The sequence below is a fragment of the Geospiza fortis genome, unplaced genomic scaffold (genome assembly GCF_000277835.1).
Source record: "Geospiza fortis unplaced genomic scaffold, GeoFor_1.0 scaffold231, whole genome shotgun sequence".
In the NCBI taxonomy this organism is placed as follows: domain Eukaryota; kingdom Metazoa; phylum Chordata; class Aves; order Passeriformes; family Thraupidae; genus Geospiza; species Geospiza fortis.
In genome coordinates, this window is record NW_005054351.1 from 2,063,945 (window position 1) to 2,080,126 (window position 16,182).

Genomic DNA, 16,182 nt, shown 5'->3' on the forward strand with positions numbered 1-16,182 from the left:
TGAAAAAACTTCCCCCAACAGAAACACATCAAAGAAAAGTAAAAAAAGTTGTCATCAGCATCAGCCTGTCCCTCTGAGTCAATATGTCATGTAACACAATTGCATTTTGGCTTAATTTCCAGTGGAACTGAGCTGTCTCAGGTAACTGCTGAATGACTGAGTACATTATCAAGTGTGTGAGTGAGCTGTACTGAGATTCAGAATCCAAAAAAGGCTCTGACTAGAAATCAAAACCAGAAAAGGCTGGACAGAGGCCACAGTAAACTCTTGCTCTGGGATCACCACCTGCTTCACTTACTGACTGTCCTCAGCAGTCAGAGAAACACAGAGGACAGGGGGTAAAGGAGTGCCTCTCCCTGTTTTGACCCAGGATGGCTGTGTGAGCATCACTCTCAGGACGGCACCCAGGCTTTTCCAGCCCTGGCAACTGACTCCCTCTCACTGAAAATGGGAAAATCTTTCCTGTCTTTCATTGTTTTTTCTGCCTGCTATTTCAGGAACCTTTCTAAATGTTACTTCTCCTGTTCAGTTTGTTTCAAGTGATGGCTATCTCCCCTCAGATCCAGAGGCACATCACTGTATCCCTGAATGCAGCCTACTGCCAGGTACTTTTTCTGGCTGTTTGAGCTAACTCTTCTTACAGCTTGACTGGACCCCTGCTCTGCAGATGCCCAGCAAGCTCACCTCCGCGTGGGTCTTCCACAGCTGATGATTCTGTGTGAATTTCTCACATTGGGGTAGTCCAAAATGACGTTACACAGGTGACATTTCTACATAATTTGCCCCTAATTTGGCCTTTTATGTACGCATGGAAATATATAAATATTTACATAGCTTGCATATATACATAATTCTGAGGTAACTAAAGAAAGCATTTTAAAGCCAGAAATACAGCTTTAAGAGATGCAAAGACATCTCTACAGAACATGGCGTAATCTACTTCAGTTGCTACTAAATTGCATTGCTGTCTCTTACAGAGTTGTGGAGCTGGAGAAAGGACATCATGTCCAGTTGCTGCTGGGTATTTGGAATGCCTTTCTCTATTGGGGATATCTAATAGCAGAGATCTGGCAGCAGCAGAAAACTCATTTTCTGTCTCTGGGTCTCTCCTCTCAGTTTGGGCATGTCTTGCAGCAGTGTAATGCTGTGATAATGCTCATGGGTAGCTGCACTTTCTGATGGTCTCCAAGGGCTGCTGAAGTGAAAACAATTAACAGGAGACCCCAGAAGACACAAAAGTGCTTTTAAATTGACAGGTGTGGTCAGCACCTGGCATGAGTGTGTGAAACCTGGAAGGGCTGGGCAGAAAGAGATGGAAATCCTCTGAAACCCATGATGCTGCCTCTGCCTTGTGAATCTCACCCACTTTCCTTCAGTTCAGCTGCTGCCCCAGGACAGAAATGGGCTTTTATAACTCCAAGGGGAGCTGAACACCATCAAAGTGAACAGGAACTCTGTTAGTGACCCATATGGCCTCAGGCAAGTGGAATTTCTTCCCACTCCATGTGCCTACTCTCTCTCTATCTCATTTATTGATTGCAGAGCCTTTTGAGGTGGGGTATGGCCTCTGGTGTTTGGAAACACTTGGCACAGCAGGCCTTAGATTGTGGTCAGGTTTTCTGGGGCAGTATTTTTTAATCTATGGTCCACTGGCTCTTGAAGGTTCAAAAATTGCTTCTATGGAAGTGATGGAAAGTACAGAAGGAAAGCAAACCAATTTCAGAAGGGCTTAACCCAATTTTCTGGGGCAGCAGCTCCACTGCAAATTTCGCAGTGTTCCACATAAGCAAGGCTGATGCTCCATTTTGTTGAGTTGGGCAAGTATAAATTTTTGAAAGAGACAAAGAATTTGGCTCACTTTACAATATGTTCTTTATTTACAGGCTATACATGTACATAAGGCGTGTTTTATTTATGAACACAAGCAGAAACACACATGTTTCTTTTCTGCTGTCTATTTTTCTGAAATGGAAAAGCGCCTGCCAGTGTCATGAGCACAATTTGTACCACATGTGTTTTCTAAGGCCACACTTCCTCTTCTTTTATTTTTTTTTCTTTCTTTTTTTCTTTCTCTTTTTCTTTCTACTTTTCTTTCTCTTTTTCTTTCTCTTTCCTTTTCCTTTTTTCTTTTTTCTTTTTCTATTTCTTTCTATTTCTTCCCAGCATTTTTGTCAAACATTGAAGAGCAGCACCACAGAATGTGCCTTTACCACCCAGGTGCTCCACAGCTGCCATCCTTAGACATTTACCATGGCTGCAGCACTGGGGACTGACTTTGCTGCTTTATTGCACTCACTGCTGCTTCCCTTCCATGCTCCCTGCTGGGAATCCTTTCAGGAGAGCTGCCTTTGATTGCTTGCTGTAGACACAGTTTTGAAAGCTGGGGTTTTTTGGTTTTTTGAGATTTTTATTTTCCCTCTTTCTCTGAACTCCCTCTCCTGGCTGACAGTGGAAGATATGTGTATGCTGAGCCAGTATTTTCTGTGACCTTGGGGATTAGGCAGCTGATGTGGAGGAGCTTTACAGCTGGCTCAGGGTAACTCTTGCGCAGCTGGTGGTGATGCTTGCAGGGGGAGTGCAGCGGGCTTCAAACAAGGTTCCCAGCCCTTTTTCTCCAGCCAATGCACTGGCGAAAATAGAAATTATTGTTTATTTTTTTAGGCTGAACTCCCTCCCACCCTAGCTTTACAGCTGTCTCCCTCATTCCAGAGATCAAGTCAAACACAGAGCAGGAATTTCTGGACTGACCTTGCCAACCCAGATCTGACTTCAGCAATCCTGGTGGGTCCCTTCCAACTCAGGATAATCTATGACTGATTCTATGATGCAGCAGAAAAAAACACCATATGCGGGTCAACTTACTGTTTTAATGCCTCTTTCAGTGTACATTGTAATATTAATCAACCCCCTCTTAACAGCAGATAACAGGTACTCAGTGGCAAGTTGGAGCAATTTGAGGTTTTGAGTTGTCCCATTTGCAATCAGTGGCACAGTGCAGCAAAAGGCTGCTGATGGCTACCTTGCCATCTAATCAGGTAGCAGAGTACTGCACTGCACGGTGGCAATCAGCTGTGCTGCAGGCTCCTTCCTCTAGCTATCACCACCGTTAGATACACCCTTTTTCCACAAGCCTCTTCCTTCTGCATAAACTAACTTTTCTGCATAACTTAAGTGATCACAAGTCTAAAATGTGCTTGAGTATTAACATATCCATTCTCAAAAATACCTTCAAGGGATATTTTATCTAAATCTCCTGTGCAGTGGTTAATGCATTTGTGACTCTCTAAAGCATATTAAGTGAATTTATTCTTATATTCTGTGGAGTTGGCTACTTAATTTTAGTCCCTCTCAGGAGGTCGGGCCTGAGGGAGGTGGATCAGGATTCTGATCTGGCAAATGGATTAAGAGGTCTGAACTGGTGTCTGGTCACATGTGGACATCTAAATCTTGGTCTCAATCCAGCTCACTTGTTACTAGGATTCCGTGGGATTTTCTCGCTGTAGGATTTATCAGGTTTGCTGTACCTAGAAATGTTCCAACAGCCATATCCAGGTTACTTTCCATTTTTTGAAAATCACAAAGCTTGATATCCAGTCCAGTGTAACACAAAGCCAATTTGTAGGAAGGGCTTTGCCTGGAGATGTCTCTCAGGGGATGTGACCTGGTGGAACACTGCCTAAGGAGAGTGTTTCTTCCCATGAGGCCCTTGGCTGCTCATGAACTTCACATTGTGGGACAGAAAAAAATAAATTTACTGTTATGATGACACTCAATTCATTTATACAGATTTTTCAGAAGTCTTTCTATACTCCATTAAAACCTGGCCTGGGTTCTTCTGGGTGATTTTTACTACTTGTTCCCACCTACCCTGTTTCAGAAAATACCTGTTTTTATGTTCATTACTGCCACATAAGTGCCACTAATTGCTACTAGTCACAAAGTTTACACAAAATAAATACAAAAAGAGACAGCAACTGAAATAGGAATGGCAGACTGTTGATAATGAAGTCCCATCTTAGCTTAAATAAACTGAAAAAAATAATTGCTTCTTCCACAGGAATGTATTTTGCTTAGTATTTTTTAAAATTTATTCTTTACACGTAGTAGCAGAAAAAGTATAATATTTCTGAGGCAGGATGAAGAGTTTTCACTTCTGTCCTGCCTGTCTCCAGAGTCCTCTCAGCAGGGCTGGGATGGAAATAATCAGGAGCATCATGATCCATGAAGTAAAGTTCCCACCCTTAGAGAAGTCAGAAAGTTAGTCTCACTATTTGTGAGTAGGGAACAGTGTCTATTTGACTTAGAAAAATAGGATGAAGAAGAGGAGGAAAGAAAGGTGTTGTATTTTGCCAATATATAACTTATCTTCCATTGTGGTGGGATGGTTAGTAAATGATTGCATTTATCTCCCACTCAATCTGCATTTATTTCTGCAGGTCTGTTCCTTACATGAGACACAGTGAGGAAATAAATCAAGTTCCTTAATGTACAAAGCCATAGCTTGAAGTTTATAAGCTCAGAGAATGAAAGCATTTTAGAAATTGAACCTTTTTTTTTTACAAGAACTACTATTTACACCAGATGTGATTCAGAACACACAACTGAACCTGAACATATACAGTCACATACACAAACAGTTATCTAGACATCAAATAGAGAATTAGAGAAAAAAATTGCCTTTTATACTACAAAATAGGATAAAATCCCCATCCCTCTAAACAATGTTATTCTTTGCATTTTAATTAGCAGCCACAAAAAAAAAATCCAGAGAAAAAGCATTTCCCTATAATGTGATTTATGGTCCGTTGTCTAAACATTTGCATCCAAAATATTTGGCTGAGGATGTTCCTAGCACCAACACAACAGATGCAACCAAACATTAGACGTGGGCCAGGTCTCAGCATAACCTTGCAACAAAGAGGAGAGCAGCCCTTCCCAGCAGTCCTATCTCCTGCCTTCCCAGTGAAGGAGGTGAATGGAATAAAGCACTTTGTTTTTCTTCCCTGAGTGCTATCCCAGGTAATGAGAGATGTCTACTCTGGCAACTCCCGATAGCTGTTTTTTGGCAGCAGCAGCCCCAGGAGAAGCCTAATGGAAGGACCAGGGCAAGAGATCACAAACCTGAAGTGCAGGAGTCTGATGTACACCTTTGCAAGGCGTGGTGAGGCTCCTCTCCACTAGCAGCAGTGATTGCTTGTCCACAAGAAACCTTTGCTTATTGTTTCCCACTGGGTTCTTCATTTCAAGGGAGATGAAAGCCTCTCAAAATAGCAAGTGCCAGAAACATCACTGCCGTGTTTGTGCCATTATCATGTTGTTAAGGAAACTGCTGAAGGTCCTTCATTCTCCTGTGATTTATTTTGCAGTTAGATCAACCTTGTGAGACCTATTTATATCCAATAAGAACCCTACAGAGAAGAGAATATGATATTTTCTTTAAGACAAAACTGAGCTGAGCAAATAAATATCTGGTGAACCCAAGCTCTTTCTGTTTACAAGTTGTCTGCAAGTATATTACAAACCTGATACCTTCTCTGCCCAAAATTAATTTCCAAGTAATTTAGATAAATAATATTAGGTTTATATTGTGTGTGTGTACAATATATATGTGTAGCTTGTTATGAATATACTATACTCAAGATTTCAGATGGCTCTGCACATTAGACAGCATGCTTCAGTTGCTTGGTTGGATGTGGATCAGGCTTCTGGGGAGGATTTATGTGAATGATAAATAATAGACCCTTCAGAAGAAGCCAATGAACATTCCTGTCAGATTCTTAGCTTGCTCGAGTATTTATGGAACACTTGATTACATAAGTATTATGGGCTTATTTTAAGTGAACATTAAATAAACCAAGTCACCAGTCAGTATGAATATTTTCCCGGTTTCTATAATAGAGACCTTGTATACTTTCCACTGGCATGGAGAACAAAGTGAAAATCACTTTGAAGTTTTGCATTACTGCAAGTCTTAAGCACCATGGGTTGTGTCCTCTTTATGCAAAGAAATGGCTTAAATTAATACTTCGTCAAATAAAGAATTTTGGAATAGATTTTTGACCTGCCTTGACACCTAGATAGTATTTTTGAGTTTCTCTCTGGATTCATGAGGGCCAGATTTCCATAATGAATACTGAGATTCCCAGAAACACTGATTAAAACCATCACAAAATCTCAGACTGAAAATAAAATCACCAGAATTGATACCACCAACCTGCTACAGGTATTTAGCTCCTCAACCAATGAGCTCATCATAAGTATGCAGGTAGGACCTGATGGTTAAAAGCAGCTGAACACCCATTGCTCCTGCTAATTTGTATACAGGCTGTGGGTGTTTGCTAAAAATTAGTCCCTAATGTTTCCCTAAGCTAAGGGAAATAGGTGAGGGGAATGGAGATGTAGGGAAAGTGTGAACATGAGTAGCTGCACATATTTCAGCATAAAATATTGTTTGATTGGGAAGGAGGAAGAAGAGCAAGATGCAGTATTGGCTGAAATGGAAATGATCAAGGGGAAATAGACAGAAGTAATACAAATTATAATGTGCTGCTAAAACCTTGGAAACACTACAGGCTTGCAAACACAAAAAGAAAGGCTGGAATATTGCGCAACATGCTGGGCTTGTTCAGAGGATCATGGCCACTCTGTGACTGTCTTCTGATACCGAATGGAGCTGAGGAAAACCCAGATTTCATTTTGCATCCACTGCAGTGACCAAAGCATATGATAAGGCCAAACAAAACAAAAACCCCAACAAACTACACCCTCTTCCTCAAACCACAAAATGAAAAAGACGATCAAGCATGGAGGAGTAATGAAGGAACATGAATTTTAAAGTTCTCAAAATAGCAAGATGAGACAAAATACCTTTCTCTGTTTGTGCAAAGTCTGTGCAAGGTGGACACCTCAAAATGCAGTCAAATATTCCTTTGACAAATTGGCCACGGGTGATTTGTGCATCCCAGCTGTAAAGCTTTGTAAATAATGTAGTTTTCTATGTGCTTTTAAAAGCCTCCAAGGATGCTGCAGAACTATCAGCTGTCAAAATAGCATTCCCCAGCTTGTACACAGCATAAACAAGTGCTCTTGCACCTGCCAAATTCAATTGCACAAGAGGAAGCACCAGTTGACCAGTGCGAAAAGAGAGGAGGAAGAAGATCTGCAAAAAGGGGTAAGTGGGTCTGCTGGATACAGATACACACCACTGGGAGATGAGAAGTACAGCTTTAAAAAAGCCAAACTCATAATATCCCCAACCCTGACATCTGCTATAGATAAATCCTTTTGACTTCAGCGTAGTTGTATTCTCTGTTTGTCGCCGGTTGGCCACAAGGTTTTCGGGGTGAAGGAAGAGACGAGATGGGCTCCATGATCAGAAGGCTTGATTTATTAAGTTATGATATATATATATATATATATTATACTATACTAAAAAGAAAAAGAAAAGGAGAGTTTCCAGAAGCTGCTAGCTACCTAACAATAGAAAGTAAAGAATGAATAACAAACCTTGCTCTCTCGGACTGTGTCTGAGAGAGTCCTAAGAGAGGATTTTTCATAAAAGAAATGTCTGTGACATCTGTTGCTGTCTCCTGGCATGGTAGGAATGCAGAGGTTCAAATACTGGATTTTTTTAAAGCTTGTATTATCTGAATGGAATAGGAATGAAAATTATTAATGTTTTTGAGAAACTGGTATGGTTAAGATCTATCCCAAATTCAAAGGCAACAAAATATCAAGAGGTGCTCAAAACTGTGATTTTCACTGGGGCTCTTCTAGGTGCCATTTTGTCAGAGAAAACGGTAGTATTTTTCAAAGCCAAGAGCAAATAAACTTCCATTTACTGTGTAAATAAGCTGTGTCAGGGGAGGTTTAGGTTGGATGTTAGGAAATGATTCTTCTCCCAGAGGGGGTTGGGCACTGAACAGGCTCCCCAGGGAAGTGGTGACAGCACCAAGCCTGTCTGAGTTCAAGAAGCACTTGGACAATGCTCTCAGGCACATGGTGTGATTGCTAGGGATGTCCTGTGCAGGGCCAGGAGTTGGACTTGATGATCTTTGTGGGTCCCTTCTAACCCAAGATATTCTACTCTATTCTACTCTACTCTACTCTACTCTACTCTACTCTACTCTACTCTACTCTACTCTACTCTAATTTTACACTCTGCATGAAGGGGGAGGGAATGAACAGGTAGATGTTAATGCATAGAGTAGAGCAATTAAAAACAAATCTCATTTTTTGCTATGATCTTGAGAATTATCAAGCACCTGGGCTCCTTTAAAACGGAAGACTGCTCTGAGTATCTGGTATCTCAAAACAGTCCATACACTGACAGACAAATACTGGGGCAGTGTTATTATCCAAAGGATAATACCCCAATCTGCATTTGGGGTATTTCCCTTTGTCTGCAATCTGTGTGTTTCCAGGGAGATGTGGTAAAAGGATAGCACAGATTAGTTGGTCTAACAAGGATCCTGCCTAAGGATCAACATGAGGATGGCTATTGCCAAGGACAAACTTCCTAGAGGTGCCACAGTACAAATACACAGCTGTTATGCTTTTGAGTTGGGCAACTGTAGTTCAAAGATCATAGACCTTCACATAATGAATTTTCTGTCTTGTCAATCTTCTCTTTTGCAAGAACCAGCTTGGGTGATTGATTTTGAAATTAGGGTGCTATAAGCCATCCTAAGGAAACCAGGTATAAATGCTCTACTGGGATGGGTGCAAGGCAAGAACTCTTGTGAGAGATTGTGAAACTGTTACACTATTTAAAATAAAACTTGATATAGTTGGTAAGGGTATGTTAAAAGACAGTGAGTCTAAAAGAGATTAAATAAGAACAGGATGCCATATACTGCACTTACACCTTGACAGAGTGCAAGGGTTCATACTTTATAGAGTAGTGACCTAAAAAGCCCTTTTTAATTCTTAAAAGCCTAATCTTGAATTGGCTGCTCTCTGGAAACACAATCTTGCACTCAGGTGCTAGTAATTCAGGGAAAAGAACAAGCTTTTACTACATACATTGGTATTACTGCAGAGCCTAGTGAGAGGAGGGCACACAAAATGTGACAGCTTCTCCCCAAATATTTTGACCTTCTGACCATGGAAAGGAGGAAAATGGGGACAGAGAGAGATAATGAAGGTACACACGGTCAGTGGCAAAGTAAGTGGTAAAACACATAGTCTCCTGAGATCCAACCTGGAGTACTTTCCCTTGGATGACACTGTGCGTCCAAGGGACAACTCAAAGCACTACATAAATACTGTTCATCCAAAACAGATCTGCTGCAAGAGAGGCTGTTTACTAGACAAGCAGTGAACATATTACAATAAGAAAATAAGGGGAAAAAAATCTCACTGAGAAAATGTAATACTGAATCTGTAATTGCATTTTAAATTTTTTTTTCTGTTGTTAATGCTGATAGTAGAATATTGAAATTTATATGATAAAGATATTTTAAATTTTATTGAAGGAGATATTTTTCAGGATAATCTTGTTGGTATCAAGGTAAAATTTAGATATTTCTCTTAAGCCACATATTCATTAAGCATAAGTGTTTGCCTTGTGATCTTTCAACTTTGATTTAGCAGTGGTTCATTCATATGGCAGGTGATCATTCCAAACTGCAGAACTGCTGAAATGTAGTTTAATTTATGTATCTGCCATACTGCAGAGTCTGCATCAACTTCTTTCCCTCCTGGTTTTACTGATACTAGGCAACAGCAGTAGCCTTGAATTAAAAACTTTAGATACTTAAAGTACAAGTGTAAATGATAAAATAAAGTAGGGGAAAAGTTTTGTGTTACTTTCAGATAAACATTATTTGAACATTATTTGAATAGAGAGGAGTTATTCTGGAATGAGTTTCTGGATTTGAACAGTTTGAATTTCATCCCAGATCTAAATATGAATTAATACAAATATGAATGAGGAGCTTCAGGCACCTAGGAGGCTATTGGATTTGGGTCTGTTTAAATAATTGAGCTTCTTAAGTAGCATGAAATCCATGTGTAGCTTATAATATTGGATCAATTCGAGTGAGCTGCTTTATGCAACAGAAGAAAATTTTCATCCACTCTTTTTGGGGTATGAATGTTGATTACAGCGTTTTCATACAGAGTACGATGAAAGACGTGACCTTGAAGAATAACCTTCATTTTTTCACATGTAAAACAATACTGTAATTCTGTCATTCTTGAAAGTCAATTGTAAGGTCTTTTGTTAAATACTGCTTCCAGAAGTTTTTGGAGCATAAAATTATGGTGTATATTATTGTCTGATAACAGGACATATGAAGGGCAGACACGTTTCTGAACCTTCTCAAAGAATGGAGGAGATCTTCAAGCAAATACTTCAGAGTCTAATCACTTTTTAATGTCCATGTCTTTTATTGAATTTCATTGGCAGTTTAACATGTGGAAAGGATAACTTCATAAACACTAAAACGTATCTCAATACACATAGAAAATTATACATAACAAAAGATTTTGGAGGTGGCAAAGGTGGTATAGGCTGTTTGAAAGCACTCACTGTAAAGCAGAGACTTATCCTTCTGAAGGATGAGGATCTAAAAGAAACTCTGTAAGCCCTTTCTCATCTGCTGAGCTTAATTTCAGGGCATCCTTGAGTGGCTTTGTCTGTAGATTAGCACTGGCATCCCTACTATGATATGTGTAGGCCAAAAATAGCTGTTCCTAAGGTGCTTCTGAAATGAAATTTCTGAAAGAAAAAGAAGCTGAATATACTTAGCAAGACTCCAGAGAACAAGGTTTAAATAAGCTCTATGAATGTGAAGATTTACCTCTGACCATTTATCACATCAAAATTCTTAAATGTATTTATGTATCTGAAATTTATAGTCTTTCTCTGAGTCAGAGAACTAATAGTGCTTTCTTTTTCTTATTTTTTTATCATAGAAGTTGTTAATCAAATGGTTAATACGCCAGCATGATTTTTCATGCCCTAAATGCCATCAACAAAAAAGTGAGCTACTAATCATTTAGATAAAGTGGATTAATAAACCTGCATTATACACTGTATATCTTCATTCAGAAACCAAGTCTGCTAGTAATCTTAATTATTTCCTCTGCAGTTTTATGTCACAGATGGCTCTTATTAAATTTATTTTCCTTTAGAGCTTACATGGTAAAGATGCTGATTCAAAATGAGATCTAACATGAAAAAATATTGTCCTTCTGTGATACATCCTGAGATACTTGCTCTCTGACACCAACTTGATAATGAGTGGTGAAATGGAAAAGTGCCATGGTCAGCCAATGGAAGCTTTCAAAGAGAGCCTGTGTTAGAAAGTAAATCTTGCTAGTGATTTCCAGCTCCTCCTGAAGTACACATATAATGAGTGATTAAATAACACAGGATGTAGCACAATACATGCACATGAATTTTTCAGCTGGGACTGTACTTATTTTGCATTTTTAAAAGTCTAAAAGATGAAAAGCATTATCTCCTGTAGCTGCAGCAACCTGCAGTGCTGAGGGCTGCCAACAGAAGAGCTGGTGTTAAGGGTCTAATCCTGCTTTGATATCATGACACACCGACAGCACGCCAAGTCAGAGGAGTCATTCCATTGAAGTTGATCCTGATTTTTCTATTAACTTTACTAAGATGAGGTTTGACCTCAGGAGAGGAAAATATGGCTGCTGCTACACTGATATATTTTGTTTATTAGTCTTTGAAGTTTTCTTTTCTCATTTTTCTCCGTACCTCAGCAGAGGTTTGAGGATAATTTTCTAACACCCATTTGATCAGGCTCCCACATTTTGGCTGTTTTCAGCTCAAAATGTTAGAAAAAAATAAAAAAGCCACTTCTGTTGATGCATGAAAATTGCTTTTAATTTCATGGGCTGTCTTGCATCTTTAAATTCTGGATTAACTATGTAATAGAGAGAGTAGAAATGCCTAAGAATAGGGGAATCATATCAAAATAGAAATAAAAAGAGTTGCATTTAAACCACTGCTCCTCAAACAGTTTTTTTTTAAAGTATGTGCTCTCACTGGACATGAAAAGCAGCATTTTACAGAGATAGTGAAATAGCCTACACATAAAGGATGAAGACCACTACACACCAGTTTGGATACTTCAAAAAGAACAGCAAGAAAAGTAAGTTCATACAGCTGGCAGCATAAGAGACAACCCAAGATCCTCTGTCTGAGAAATGGTTGCTCTGAGGACACCTGATGGAGGTGGAGGTACCACAATAGGGGCTGTGTAACCTCAAATGAGTGGGAGAAGGACAACTATTCACATGGGTATAAATCAGACCATTCAAGATCTGTTTTCTCAGTTCTGCTTTTTATTCTGGTATTGATCTGCAGTAGTGTTACAGACTTTCTGGAAGGCTGCACAGGTTGCTGTTGGCCTGTGGAAGGTGATGTTACCATTGCCTGCTCGTGATCAGTCTGCTATAGTGAATCAAAGATCAAGCAAATGATCAAAAATTCACATAGAAAATGGGATGCAGAGATGAAGAACCACTAGATGAAGGATGACCACACTTATTGGGGTGGCGTTTTTGGTTTGGAGCAGGTGAATGTGCTTCTCAGCTTTCCTTATGGGGATGTTGTCCTCTGTGGCGAGGGGTGTTACAATCTGGTTACTGAGAGATGCCTCTGCCCGAATCAAGGTGCAAATATTGAACCTATATTGAAGTCAACAGCCTGAATTTAACTTAGCATTGAATGTGAGGTAGAGAGATAGAAAGAAACAGAAACAGAGGAGAGAAACAGACAGACAGACTAGGCAGAAGATAGTCACCACCTATACATACAGGAGCATCTTGTTGGTCCTTCTTCACCCTGGGCTTCTCAGTAGTGAGAGAGCCAAGTACCTTTAAAATTTTTCACTATTTATACATTTTTGCAAACAAAGGGGTAAGTGCTCATTGGCTAAACAATTCTCTTCTTATGTTGTTTAAATGATTCTCTTGTTTCTAATGCTAAATAGACCTATGCTCAGTGTTTCTCTTCTTCCAATTGCCATCATCAACCAATTCTCATTAGCCACTGCCCCCACCCCGCAAGTCTCAAGGATCAGAGTGTTCTTTAATGAATAGTGGCTGTGAAGGATTCCATAATACTGTGCCTGTTGGATGGAGTCCCAATATGTCTTGAAATTAGCCACAGAATTACACAATTCTCTCAATTTTTAAATCCCATGGAGGGGTAACCTCAACAGATCACTTATTAGGATGTGTCTTAATCAGCCAAATCTCAAGGGGATCTTGAGGTCCCATACAACATTTGGTTACCTTTGCACACTGGAGCAAGTGTGAATGGGTTTGCTGAGGTGTGTTCACATAATTCTATGGCTTTAAAATAGGTTTTTCTCTAGATCACATCCACATATTGTTTGAAGAATTCTATAGGCAATGCTTCAGTCCAACCAGGTTAATTCCATTTACCACGAAAAATTGACTTTTAATGTACAAACTTCTCATGCAAAATATAGAAAGTTTTCACACAAAAGGTTCTTATGCAAAGGTAGCCTTATATTGAGCCCATGCTCTATTCACCAGGGGGCAGTGTGCAGATCTGCTGTGATTTAATCCTTGATTTAATCCTGACACAAAACAACAACTACGTCTTTACTGTTGGCAGAGTTATAAGTGAAATTTTTATCCTTTTCAAATTTAGTCGTATTATCTCAGGTTGCTTTTTCTTTTTTTTTAATTTCAGAGGGCAAATTGCCCTCACCACATTAATTGCTGCCACAGTAAATTGTGCCCGCAACTGAGAAGAAGTGCTTGAGACAGGCAACTGTGATCTTTAATTCCTTACAAGAGGGAAGAGAAAGACATGCAGCAATTGCAATTTTCCACACCACGCAATGTGTGTCAGGACTCAGAAGAAGCCCTTTGAAAAACACCTCTCTAAACTCTGCATTCCTTTCTTCTTTACCTGCTTTTCATGCTCAGTTGCTCATAGCTATCTGCAGATATAAAGTCCAGTAATTTCATGTAGGTCTTAGACTTCCTCTTTTTAAACCATTAGACTGGATGTTGATTCATGTAGTTGGGATCTAAAAGTGACATTGTGCTGAATCTGAGATTAAAAAGATTTTGGGTTATTGTATCAGCTTTTACAATGAAAGTTAAATATCTTAATTATATCTAGATTTTATTATAAAATGAGCTATTTTAAATTTAGATCATGTTTTCTTATGTTAATAAGGATAGGAGATTGATAGTGTTATTATATATTACTGCTTATGATAAAAGATCATTATGATTTTTATTAAAGAAATTTATGGTTATGAATTAAGCTGTTTCTGAGATGCATATGCATATATATAATATGAGGCACATTAATATATTTATAAAATGCACAAACTGTTTTGCTGTCAAGTGGCAATTTTTGCTTGCAGTTGTGAGCAAGGGAAACAAGACAATTGCTATGTGATAAAACCTACTCTGTGAGGGATTTTAAAAAAGCTTTTGTTTCACTATTAGTAATGAATAATTTCTGTTTAAAACTAAATTTATTGGATAACTGCTCTGTCCTACTTACAGACTATTCTAAACGACCAGGGATGACAGAGAAAAGCTTGCCTAATTGAAAGGATGATGTAGCTGCTCTGCTACATCGAGGCAGCTATTCATAGTCCTTAACTAACATTCAGGTCTAGAGTAAATGACTTACAGTATTACTGAATAGCAGCAAAAATTCATCAGATGATGTCCAATATAAAAATCAATTGTTTGCAATCCAGGTAATTGTCTTATGCATTATTGCCTATGTAAAGAAGCTATACCAGTGTTTAAATCTCTGCTTATTAGGACTAGTTCCTTTTCGAGTCTATGGTTAAATATACATGAATGGATCATGAATGGGGTTCTCATAACTTGGCACTGTTTAGGTTTGAGGAAATGTGTTTTAAGCTGACTTGGTTGAAGTAAAAACTCTATTTTGTATTTACTGTTGGTAAAATGCTGCAGTATGGAGGGTACTGGAAATAGCTTTATATCCATTTGGTAATGTTTCTGTGTTTTATATTTTCCATCTCTCAGCTTGCCCTTATAAATAGATTTCAGAGCATATTTGATATGAATTTCTCTTTCCTGTAAATATCTGAGGGAAGTGTCAGAATCAGTTCAAGTTTTGGTGACTGTTTATAAATTATTCCTTGGTTCTTGATAGCAGGCTGCTTTTATTTATTTGCTTATTTTCTTTTAAAAATATTTGAGTCAGTAAAAGCAATCACAGTGAAAGGTGCAAGTGCCTTACAGTATTAGAGATACAAATCAGACTCTCCCCATCCAAATCAACTTTCTTAGGGTTGTGGTGTCTGAATCGACAGCAGTCCCCAGGGACTTTCTCAGCTGACTTTGTGCTGACAGCTCTCTGTCATATGTTTAGGTGGAAACAATCCATCCAGAAATTTAATGCCACTTTAGCCCTACATGAGAAGAGGACAGTGTTAACAGGACAGCAGGAGATGTGACAGCCAGTGACTTGATGATGGAATGTGATATGGGGGAGGCTGTCAACAATGTGGCACCAAACTTCCTGGGAGATGTTGGCCAAGAACTGTTGCTCTATTGAAATAAGCCTTCCAAAGACACCTTTTAGTTTGGATAAGGTTTAAAGGGAGACAAAGTTGAATGGTGGTAAAACCTGATCATCTTTGTGCCACCTTGGCTGTGTCTGGTTTTGCTTTTGGCCGCCTCTGTCTTCCCGGATCCAGGACTCTGAAAGAGACTCTGTGGTAATGGCTTCAGAGATAGAGGGCTGTGAAACCCCCTATTTAGCACTGTTACCTCGTTTCCTACTGTCTCTGCCCTCCTGAACAAGTTCAACCAGACAGAGCTACAGGGAAAACATGGCAGCTCTATGTCATTTTACATGCATCAGTCTGTGAGACAGGGCAGCTCCAGCACGTGGCGCCTGCAGGAGCAGGACCATGCCTGCACTGTCTGGAGAGCTGTTTTTGCCAAGACCCCACAGCAGCAGCTGCACAGAAGAGCAGCTCAGCCACACCTTGCAGATTTTTGCTGAAAAGAGACTGTTTGAGAAATCACAGAAGAGAAAAAACTGCAGTTGGCTTTATCATATTATTTCTTTCTAACTGGAGACTGTCTGGAGAAGCTGCTTCATGTAGTTTCATGCAATTTAAGGAGGAAGTGGACTATTTGCTCATCTGTTTTAAGGTCCATAAAACT